At 36.2% G+C, this 12,212-nt stretch overlaps 1 long non-coding RNA gene across 1 annotated transcript in view; it reads left to right on the plus strand.

Moving 5' to 3' along the window:
• Positions 1 to 487: 487 nt before the first annotated feature.
• LOC110484981 (uncharacterized) overlaps positions 488 to 12,212 on the plus strand; it is a 59,401-nt gene continuing 47,676 nt past the window's right edge. Inside the window, exons 1-2 of the long non-coding RNA XR_002467854.2 lie at positions 488 to 520; positions 1,002 to 1,110. This is a non-coding gene — a long non-coding RNA (uncharacterized LOC110484981). The remainder of the gene's footprint in view (positions 521 to 1,001; positions 1,111 to 12,212) is intronic.

Genomic DNA, 12,212 nt, shown 5'->3' on the forward strand with positions numbered 1-12,212 from the left:
AATAAATTTGTGAGTGGGACACCTGAAATGGATGCTTTCAGGGTAGCAGTCAGACTTTATGATTCTGGATTCTTCCTCTTTTTTGAGTGCTTCAGATAAGAAAAAAAATGTATCTGATTAACAGAGAGTGAGTGATCATCAGGAATTCACCTCATCTTCCCCTGGAACCTATTTCTGACAGCAGTGATTTTACAACTGATTAGTTAGTATAAGGACATAATAGTGTGTATTAAAATAGGAAAAAGCTTTCAGAATGTCCCTAACAGCATCCTGGATGCCAGCCCTGTGATTTCTAGCACACAGAGTTACTGCCTCTCTGGAAAGACTCTAGCTTTTATTAAGGGCAAAAATTAATATCTGCTACAAAAAAATGCCACTTTTAGATACAAATGAATGCAGCTGGTCCTACAAAAGCTGTAGTACATGTTATTCAGTACTGCCAACACTGTGCAGGGCTTGCTGAAAATAATTTCAAATCCAGAGAATCGTCTGCAGATCAGTTTTCCCCCAGATCCTGCTGGTGTGTCTTCTCTATTTGAGCATGGAGTTAGGTCTTGAAAATAATTATCGCTTTATTTTTCTGAGAGAACACATTAAGGAAGGGACTTATACTTTCTCTTCCATTATTCAGTGCTGCCTTTTGTTTACATGTCTTTTCCCTCTTCCTCTCTCAATGAGGACTTGACAGTTTTCTGGCTAACTTCTTATCCAGAGTTCAAAGAGTTTTTAATTTGCCTGACAGTTTCAGTTGTCTAAGTTAGGATATAGCCGTCTTTCTTTCACCTTTTTTGAATTGTTGGCTTCATGGGTTATTTCCCTTAACAAGCAGAGATGTTATGGTGACCCTGTTTTCCAGGTCTTCTGCTGTTTTTTGTTGTGCTTGTTTTCAGCTGCACAGAGCAGTCTAGGCATGGGGGTTTCAAGGTGTCTGTGTTTCTGAAAATGTCTTTCCATTTTATTTTGCTTTATATGAGATAAACAGATAATTCTGAATTTTGCAGATTCTACAAACTTTGAGTTCCTTAGTTGTGAAGAAAGTCTACGGTCTGCAAACTCAGTCTGTGGAAAGAAGTATACAGCAAGCTAAGATGTGAAGATCAGGGAAAGCAGGTACTATTTTATGTCTAAGATATTGTTTTGTCAGTCATCTCAATAGTTATGACCAAACATAAGTTTTTCTTGCTTTACATGAAGAAAAATGTGTATGTAGATTTTGTATTTTTGTATTATGTATTTACATATATACGTAATTCTAGTTTACTCAGGTATTTTACCCAGCGAATAAACATTAGATCCCTCTTCCAGTTAGAAAGATAGAAAAGCAGAAGTTTCTGGATTAAGGATTTGAGAACATCGTCACTCATACTTGTTTTGTAAAGTGCATAGTGTGCTTTGGTTGTGGTTCCATTCTGGAAAATATAAAAGAAGCAAAAATTTTAAGTCATATGTATTCAGTATTTCTTCATGAACTACAAAGCAACAATGAGCAAATAAAAGTTGGGGTATTAATTCTGGCTCTGGGAAATAGCCTTACACTTGTTTATAACACATATAGAATTATATATATATATACATATAAATATATGAAGAGTGAGTTGCTATAATATTTTTATTTAAGAGACAGTTTAATTTTTATTTTAATTTTGTGGTTTTGCTGTTTTTTTTCCTTGTTTGTTTGTTTGTTTGTTTTAGCAATGGCACCTCTTTTTTCTTGTCTTGTCTTCTTGAAATAATTATGGTTTTCTAGCCCAGTTTTTCTTAAAATTGGGAAAGCAAGCAGATAGTACTTAAAACAGCAGTATGCAATACCTGTTGTTATGTGCACATGTGGATGCAGAGCCAAAAAGCATCTTTGGACAGAAGAGACAACTAATTAAAGTACACAGCAAGTTCCAACTCCCTTGCCTTAGAGTTATGTACCTTTTAGAGTAAACAGTGTACTTGCTAAGTACAACCTGTTATGCTTTAATGGAGTTTGTGACATACTGAATAACAAGCTAGAGGGTAAATGGAATAAATTAGCACCTATTTTGTCCTTGGATATCATGAATTTATATACTGTTGGAGAATTACAGGGAATAATGTCCCTGCAGGATTTTGTCTGAGTACCTGTTGTGTTAGCAGATTAAGGGAGCTGAGCTCCAGATTTCTCGGGTCTCTGTCGCTTCACACAGTCCTTGTTGGGAAATTTGCAGCTACCTTATCTATCTCAGCTTTGCTCCAAAGGAACCACTTTTAATCACAGGCTCTAGAATACTTTAAAACTACTCTTTCCCCCCCCTTTTTTCTTATTGAGCCAGATGACAAATCCTTTCTTGTTAACTGCTATGTTTTAGCTCTCAGATTTCTCTTTAAACATCATTGAATGTTGTTAGATCCTTGAAAGATCCAGTGTCTTACTCTTTTCTCTGTTTAAGGAGATTACCAGCTCTATCAACCAACTCACAAATACTTATTTTCTTAGTAATTAATAATAGAATATTTTCTGTCATCTGTTTTCTTTGCTAGTATCTGATTAGGTGTTTTGGCATAGACATAAGCTCTATATAGAGACTCACACAGAAACTTTAAAAATGTGATGTAAAAAAACATCTTTCTCTCTTTCTGAGATCAGGACAGGGCTACAGCCACAGTATGGGATTGAGGTTCTCTCCCCTGTAACACCCCATCATCTATGAGGTGCTGAGGTCAAAGATTCCTTAAATCTTATCTATTTGTTGTACAAAATCTAGACTTTCACTGCCTGTTACCTTAGTTCAGAACTCTATATTGGCATCAGTAACCTCTCTACAAGGATTGGTGTAACTTACTAGCTCCCACCCCATTTTCTTCCACAATTTTGGATTGCAAGCATTCAGAAGTCATAAATCAGACAAATAATGTGTAATTTAAAAAATGGTTTAAAAACTAAGCTTGGGACTACTCTTTATTTTCTTTTAGTGCTGAAATATTAGGGACAAATTGTTCTGACCCCCAGAATGAAGAAGTTGGGGGTTTTAAACATATTTAATGTAAATGGAAATTTCTAGTAGCTGGAAAGTAGCTACAGGAGGAGTAGCTACAGTAAGACTTACTAAAGAAATGGATATAATTGAGTTAATGAGATAGGAGGAAAGCAGAAGAAATGGTTATGCAGCTTCCTGGATAACATTTTTTTTTGAAAGAGTTTGGTGTTATTTTGCTGTTTGCCCTAAATATGATGAAAAGGTTGGAACAAGCAGGGTAAAAGCATGTATTAGAAAAAAATTAAGCTATTTAATGTTTTATACATCTGCATTAGAGTTTCCTGTAGTGGTTATTACTATAATGCCTAAGTGTTCTCTAAGTAATTTAGATGTGCTCTGTGGAGGTCTTAATGCAGTTAGGTAGAATCATCTCTTCTTTTCACAGTAGAGACACAATGCTCAGGTGCACCACTCTCCAATTTTCTTCCTTGCTGTGTCTTACCCATGCTGTTAATAGTGGAAAAGCTTTCTCAGAGAATATAATTTTGCATGCATCTTGATGGTGGTCAGATGTGTCTGAAAGCTGATTGCACTGATAACCCTTTATAACTCTGAATATTTTCTGGTTTTGGTCTTTGTGTCTTTCACCTCTTATGCACCCTCCTAGTGCAGCATAGCCAGGCATGGTCAGAGATGCATTCAGTTTCAGGTGACTTCTTAGAGTAGAACCTACCTTAGAGTAACAAAAATACCTGTGAACTGAGAGAAATGAGCCAGGCATCATGTGTTTTCAGTCACAACACTGATCAGGAGGCAGCACTCACTGGTCAGCAGAAACCTCTCAAATCCCTGTAGAGATCCAATTCCTGTAAAACTGCGTGGGGTAATGCAATACAAGGTTAATGCTTTCAGATTTATCTCAACAAATGAATTCATTTGCTTTAACGTAAACTCAGTTGTGGAGTGCAAGGACTTTGCATCAGAACTGCAATATTTTAGTACCTAGAAAGGTTGCAATAGAAGGTTCAGTGCCTAACTGCCATTGAAGTGCAATTCTGAAAATCTCATGAGGCATTGACCTACCTCTCCTAAACCCTAATTATTTCTGTGTATTCCCTTATTGAAAAGCTATGCTTTCTCAGTAGTGCATTTTTGTGCTCATTCCAATATGGCACTCCAGCAACATAACTATCCAGAAATGGCATCTCCTGTGGTTAGTACTGTTCCTAAATAGCAATTGTATTTGCAGAGAAGAGATGTATATGTTCACTTCTTTCTTCAGTAGTTTTACATACTTGTTATAATTATAAATGTTACTTGGTTCTACCTGTAATACACTGTGTCTCTCTGGTACACTCATAGATACTCACTTTTCCAATAGTGTATGAAAATCTACCAATTGCTATGTATATTAATAATTTTTTCCATTTACAAGATAATGAGCAGATGTATAAAATGTAGATGTCTTTGATTTCACACCTTCCCTTCTGCCTTTGATATCAATGTTCTTCGTAGGTGAACAGTTCTCAACCTTTGACAAACTGAGACCATTAATTTAAACCATTCAAGCTGTAATTTATATTCCTCTCAGCCATAATGAAATTGAAGTGTGTTTTAGCTTTCTGAAGATTGCTTTTGATTTGCTGAGATATGACCCTATGCCTGAGACCACTTGTTTTAAATTAGGAAAAACTCTGAGAAAGTGATGCATATATATATATATATATTCATAAGGCTTCTAATGCCATCAGTGTTCGTCTCATGATAGCAGAGATGCTTAATTTTGGAGAAAACATTCATGCAAAGAATACAAAATAACAGTTATTATCTGCTAAAGTTTCTCTTTACATGATCTTCCTTTCCATTTTCTATGTCTTACAACAATGTTTAGGAGGTTTGGAGTTTTTTGTATTCTTATTGAATCTTTAAAAAATGCTGAAGTTAAAGGCTGAGAGGCTATTGTGAACTGTTCAACCATTATTTTGACTCTTCCCCTTTGCATTTATTGATAATTCTGTATCCTCTTCAAGATATCTGAGACTCACTTAATGAACAGCATTATTTGGAAGTTTTTTAAAAACAATTGTTGAGGGGATGGGCTAAGGACTTGTCTTTCCTGGAAAGACTTTAATACAGCTCAGGACCATTTCAGAGAAAAGACAGGAGTAATTTCTAGACCAGTGACATCATCAGCTTTACCTCTCTAGGTTTTGTTCTAAGGAGAATAAATACTTACAGATCACAAGAACATGCCTGTAATCCCCTGAACATATTCTGCTACTGGTCTGGGATTGACAATTCTGGATGTCTTTTAGTGCTCGTAATGGCACATGTTCCAGTCTAATGCTGCCGTCAGATCTGAGATCTGAGATCTTCAGCTTGGTCCAGAGCTCTGAGTGTTAGAGATTTATTTAACTCAAAAGCTAGAACTGGAAGATGAAACAGTGGAAACAGCCCTGTTTGAATAGAGTCTCTGCAGCTCCAGTAGTTACCTTTGTGAACTCTCCTGAAATCTGATTTTCTCCTCTGCAAATACATGAAAATACCATATTTCAGAAGTTTCCTTACAGTAAGATTCTGTAATTCTGGGATATGCACTGGCTGGTATTTACACCAGAAACCTTTATACATGAAAACACCACTGGAGCTGCTGAAAAATAAAACTTGTCAGAAATGTTCAGTTTTTGTGAGAAGGCACTAGAGATAAATGATGGGAATTTGTTTCTGTGTTAAGCAACACATAAGTCTGAGCAGATCAATTTCAGTCCACTAGAGGTCTGTGAAATCATTTTCCAAATATGCTTTTAATCTTGTTTTGCAGCAACATTGCTGTGTCTGATAGAGTTAAAATAAAAAAACTTTTTTTGATCCAGTTTCTATTTTTCTTAAACAAAGAACTACTTCCACAGAGTTCTATTTAAGAGACATATCTAACCTAGAAAGCAATCCTAGCTGATTCCTTATCCTTGGATCAGTACAGGGAATTGCACTAACTACTGATGGACTAATATTTATGTAAAATATTGGCTTTCCTTGCAAATGGTCATTTTTTCAAATAGGAAGAGAGTACCATGTGGTGCAGAGAGTTCATTAGCATGAAATACCCACTCCATCATGGTTCTTCTTAGTGCTAAATTTACTTAAGTGGAAAAGGAGCCAAGATCCATGGCCTTGCATTGCTAATAAGGTTTTCCAGAGCACTGAGAGGACACAGGTGGTTATCTATTAGCATCTAGCTCATTCTGTTTGACTTGTTTTTAAATCGCTTGTTAAACCTCAAAATTTAAGTTCAAAATATATCTGAGGTATTATTTTTTTCTACTTTTTTGGTGCTATACTAGCTAATTTTCTTTAATTTCTACTCTAACTATAGTTATATTAAAGCAGATTTTATCCCTAATTTTATGCTGCATGTGTAGCCAGTTTAACTTAAACAGATGAAATAATGCTCTAAAAGGCATTAGTAAATTTGTGATTTTTGTAATGAAACCAGTGCCTGGTGTTAGCTTTCATAAGCAGAGCATTACAAATCATAAGATAATTGTGGCTATTCAGAAAGATACAGGTAGGCTCCATACAGTCTAATCTTCAATCCCAGTTGCTGCAGTTCAAAGAGAGTGATTGTTCAGAGCATAAGATGTAGCAAAAAATGGTGGTATTCAAAATTGCCTGAATTAATTTGAATGTATTATTTTCATCTCTGTTCAGGATTCAATATTTCACTTGGTTTCAAATACAAATTCTTTGTATTTGGTTGCTATTCAGTATGAAGTTCGTTTGTGCACTGCTAAACAGTGCTACTGCACAATTATTTTTTGTGCCTTGAAATATAATTAATATAAAGCTGAATATCATTGATAAATGTTGGTTACTTATCAGTATTTAGCATATAGGGAAATATGAAAAGGAATAAAGTAATTTGTCTAAAGCAATTAGTTGTCTAAATTAGAGATAAAGGATGAAGAATGAGACATTTAAAGAACCAAACAGAATAAACATATAAAATGTTCAAAGGTACAAACACGACACTTTTAAATGGGTAGCGCATTGTAAGATAACAGGTGCCTTTGTATTTGCTGTGGACAAACACAGAGCACACAGTATTAAATGATGCCTAGGTGTGATACACATAATCACCCTAGAAAGTAAAAGATAGGAAAGGTTGCAATGCATTGAAGTCTTGAAACTTGCTCATTGTGACGTGTTTCCACTAAAATGAGTGGTGACTACTGGCAAAATACATGGAGAAGCAGAAAATAGTACATGAACCTGCTTACAGCACTGTTACTTTTGATGTCTGAAATAGATTGTGCTGGATCTTAGATTAGAATGCACTTCAGCTGCCAGGAATCAGATCTGCTGATTTTTTTTTGACCATAGGATAAAAGTCTGACCAAGGACTAATGCTGGGCCCTGTCCTGTCATCTGGATGTGAATAACAGCAAATGCCAAATTGATCAGGAAACTATGCCAAGTATCTCTGGGTACTTGTGGCATTTAAACTATATATATATATATATATATATTTACAAATATATACAAAATTACCTTTCCTTCTCTCCTGTCTCCAAAGTTGATTCAGCACATATTGAGCATCAACTGCACGTTGGTCCATCAATGCCTTGGAAGCCTAGTCATCATCACTTGTATCACAAAATAGAAAGGTACATTTTTGTGTCTCTTTTTGTCAAGGAGTAAGAGAGAAGAAACTCACACAAGAGCCTGGGATGTTTAGAGGGTTGTAAGAAAAACATCATTCTACTTTGTGGGTGTTCCACAAGAGGCAAAGACAAGATCTGCAGGAATGCTAAAAAAACCCCTATGGGCTACCTTCCTAAAAGAAAATGTAAAGCTACCGAAAAAGAGTTCCTCCAGGGTTGAAACTCTTTTTCTGGTCTTTTAAAGTAGATCAAGAGTTTCAGTAGTTGGGTGACACAGCAAACATGACCTTTATTTGAATCAAAGATAATATTATGGTCTATGTCAGAGCTTGAGTAGCAAGTAAAAGAGAATGACCCTGATCCAAAGGACAGGACCAATTACAAAACAAGACCCTTCACAGAATCCAACTTCTTTTCCTCATTTCTGTGAAACAGAGGGTAGTGTAGTCATCATCACTACTGCCATGAAGAGGCTCTGGTATGATAATGAAGTGAAAGTACCTTTGAAACAATTATTTATGTATCATTTTTCAAACAGAACATAGAAGATATTGGGATGACTTTGTAAATTTATTTTATGGGCAATTTCACAGCTTTTCTCTCCTGCTGAGAATTTGATAATGGATATTGATTGTCTCTAAAGTGAGTGCAGGAGTGTGTGTAATGGTATTGCTATGGTCTATTTGCTTTACATGCATTGTAGCTGAGAAAATAAATAAGAGTCCCCATGTTAACAATTATGTCACAGAGAAGATCACTTTTGCATTTATGGATCATGGGAATATATTACTAAGCAAAGGTGAATCCTAAATGCCCCATATAAAGTGCCTGTTCCCACTTGAATGTCTGCTTTTAGACCCAGAGTGCAGGACCTCAGACAGAGCTATTCTAATCTGTGATTCTAAAGGGTGAAAAAAACAAACTGTTATGCTCCTGGAACTCTCTCTAGAGGAAATGTTGACCCTTTTTTAACAGGAAACTGCATTTAGTGTAGATCTACCATATTACATACTATCAGCGTGATTTGGCTGACTGCTGTGGCTGTCAACTCACTGAAATGGAAGAGAATCTTAGTGAAGAGTTTTCTTCTGTCCTGAAAAATACAGTTGTGAAGGTCAGTAAAAGATCAAGGATGACTTCTTGACGCCCTCTTTTCTTGTGTTATGTGAAGTTTGAATGCCAATGAATAAGAGGAGAGAACGGATACGCCTGCATTCAGCAGCACCCTATGTCTTTATTGTGGAAGTTATAGTGGTCTTTAGCTGGGCATTGGTTTTCTGGGAATGTGGGCAGATCAGAGTCTTGAATTCATATGGCCTGTGAGCCAAAAGTAGATGGGGCCTCCAAATAGATCCAGGAGCAAGTTCCTACCAAATTGCATATGAACATTCAGCATGCTAGCTACAACTAATTTCTTTTGTCTAAGTTACTCTGCTTGCTCTTGATTGCATAGGAAAACTGAGAAGAAAGTATTTTCATTACCAGTGTTTTCTTAGACAATGTTATTACCTCTGCATTTCTGATTAGTTTGACTACTTCTGTTTGAAGCTTTAGAGGACTGAAAGCATTTCCTTAAGAAAGTATGCACTGTTGTCACAGTCCAATAGACTTCAACCAGGTTTTTTTAGATATTCCATATGTAGACAGTGTAAGGTATAATATCAAATTTACTTATTTGAAAATAGGTGAAATTACTTGGGATATCTGAATTAGCAAAGTAATACAAAATAGACTGAAAACACAATACAAATCTAAGTACCACCTAGCAAAATATAACAACTGTACTGGGCATCCCCAGTTACTGGGAAGGAATACATGGCTGGAAGCCAGCTCAAGGCCATTGCTCTCTTCTGAATACTTTTGCTATTTTTCTGGATTTATACTCTGTGTTGGGCTGAACCATGTATTCACTCCCCAGCCTCCATGCTGGTCTGGCTGAGAAAGGAAGATATTTGCACTCTTTTAAAAACTCAGGGAGAAACCCTTACACCAATTGGTGAACTCAGCTCTTGGTATCTGTTTCTCTAAAACAAAGGCTGCCTTCCACTCCCCTTTGTGTTGTGATATATAGTCAGCTTCTTTGCAACAACTGTTGGCAGTCACAGCATTACTCCCTGACCTTCACAGGCACAGCCCTGTTGCCCATCTCCTCTGAGTTATCTTTTATTATAAGGTTTTATTGGCCAGTATGCAAAGCAATATTTTTTACTTTTTCTTCCAAATATGAAAATTATAGGATTCATTAATGTAATAGGTGCAAAGATGAATGAAACTTAGTTGTGCAATTCTCCTGATTCTTCAAAGAACCCTTAGCTTTTCTATATCCACCTCTTTTTAAAACATGAACACGTGTAGTGTTCTAACTGAATGTCTGAACAAATTCTGGCTTATGGTGATACAGAGTTCCCAGTAGTATAACTCTAGCTGTGTCCTCAAAGAAACACCTATTTAACATAGGCATGTAGCAGCTCACTACTGTAATGTTCCCTGAAGAGGAATTTAATTTTTAATTAAGTGAAGCAGTGTGTTTATTCTTGCTATAGAGCTGATTTATCAGAGCTTTTTTAGCTGTGTAGGGGAAAGAGGCTAAATTGAACACACCTTTAGTGAGATGATGGGGAGTTGACCTTTGCTGTCATCTGGAGGACAATGTATAAACACAATATTGAGGGAATTGGTCCAAAGAGGTTATATAATAGCCATTAAGAGGCATCTTAAGTAGTGGCAGATTGGTGGGAAGAAACCTAACCCATGTGACTAAATTAGTTTTGTGGAAATTGTTGAAGTTACATCTCAATTATTAATAATTACCTCTGAAAAAGAACCTAATGTAGCACAGTCTGCCTCTTCAGAAAAATTAAATGATCTGCAGGTCCCCTGATGACAAAGTCCTCAGTAAAATATATAGTTTGTCACAAGATCACAATTATTTTGCTTAATATCTTAATTAGGCAAAGAGTAGAAATGGCATGAAGATGCTTCTAGTAAAATTGTGTTGCTGTGAAGTCAGTAGCAAAAGTATCAATTATTTCTGCAGGATGGAAATTTCATATGAGATCTTCCTACTCCATCCCTAGTGCAGTACAGTATAATCCTTGTGCTAGGGCTTCATTTGGACAGGAAGCAGCCATAATTTTGTCAGTGAAGTCCTTGTACTGGGATTAAATAGATCTGAGCATGTATTTCTTGGCAAGTGTAAGGTTAGGGAATGAATTGACTCCACCAGTGTGCTGGTGACTCAAGGGAGAATATATCATAGCAAATCATTCTTATAACAGCAAAAAAATAATAACCTGACATTAATTTTTTATCCCCTTAGTCTCTGAAAAAAATGTACTTTGTGGGAAAATTGCTACATATTATGCTTTAGTGAGGGCGTCATATTTTATGATGAGGTTATATTGCTAAAAATATTTAAAAATATTCAGGTGGTTAGAAATAAAAAAATATGAAGTTTGCTTATGGAGTTATTGTATGGTTTTCTTAAAAATTTTTTGCATAAAACCTATATTGATGAATTACTCCTCTACCATTCAATCACTAGAAAGAATAATAATTCAATCTTTATATTATCTTTTTTCTCCTCTAGCCATTTCAATTAAGCTGCTATGTGGTCTCTGTTCCGAGGACATCAAGGGGAATTAACCTCAGTGATTTTTTTAGTTGTCTCTGTCCTCATTTATGCCTTAGGCACTACTCCAGGGATACAACTAGAAGGTAATTATCTAGACACCAGGGAAGGAAAGTTAGTGAATTGGAAAGCAGTATTGAAAGGTAGCCTTTGCTAATGAACATGCACATTTTCTGGCTCTGTGAAATAATGTCCTTGGAAAAGCAGTGGCAAAAAGAGAAGGCCTTTAGATATTTCCTTAGGGCTTTTGTATATGCAGCTGCATATTGACTTACAGATGTGGACTCATGAAACCATACAAAGTGATATTTCAGAGCAACCTTCCAGTACTCCTTATAGGGCTGAAAATCAAATTTGTTTTATGGTGGATCATATTTAGTTTATGAAAGAGTTATGTATTGATAACTAGTGATTGGACTGGACCTGTTTTGCTTTGCTTGGACTCTCTACATTATATTGGGTGTGATCACCAAGCCTTTCAGTTTGTTTTGAGCAAATTGCTCATGACTATTTAATGATGATTTTTTTCTACTTCAGGAAACTGAATCAAGGACCTTTTAAAATTGCAACAGATATTTTGAGGGAACATAGGGGAATAAGATATAGCTTTCTGCTTGATGCCCACAGTGAAGTTGCTCTGCTCTTTTATCTGCTAAGAAATGCATCTGGCATGTTGGAGAGATGTGGAGATGAGTGACTCACACTCTGCATATATGGTGTATGAAGTAGTTGTGATTCTCCTTAGAGTATCAAAAGATGCAAATCATACAAGCATGCAGCTTCAGGAGCTGAACCTGCATAAAGGTACCCCTATAGCCTTGTAACACCATTGCCTATATAAAAAGAAGAGGAGGATACTTCTTTGTTGCTTCCTCTTCCTGACAGTACATGCCCAGAGGCTGAGAATGCACACAGCTAATGAAGCCTCTCTGGTCTACGCCTACTGTCAGAAATTAGCAGCTTATTCTTTCCTGC

The sequence above is a fragment of the Lonchura striata genome, chromosome 4, assembly GCF_046129695.1.
Source record: "Lonchura striata isolate bLonStr1 chromosome 4, bLonStr1.mat, whole genome shotgun sequence".
In the NCBI taxonomy this organism is placed as follows: Eukaryota; Metazoa; Chordata; class Aves; order Passeriformes; family Estrildidae; genus Lonchura; species Lonchura striata.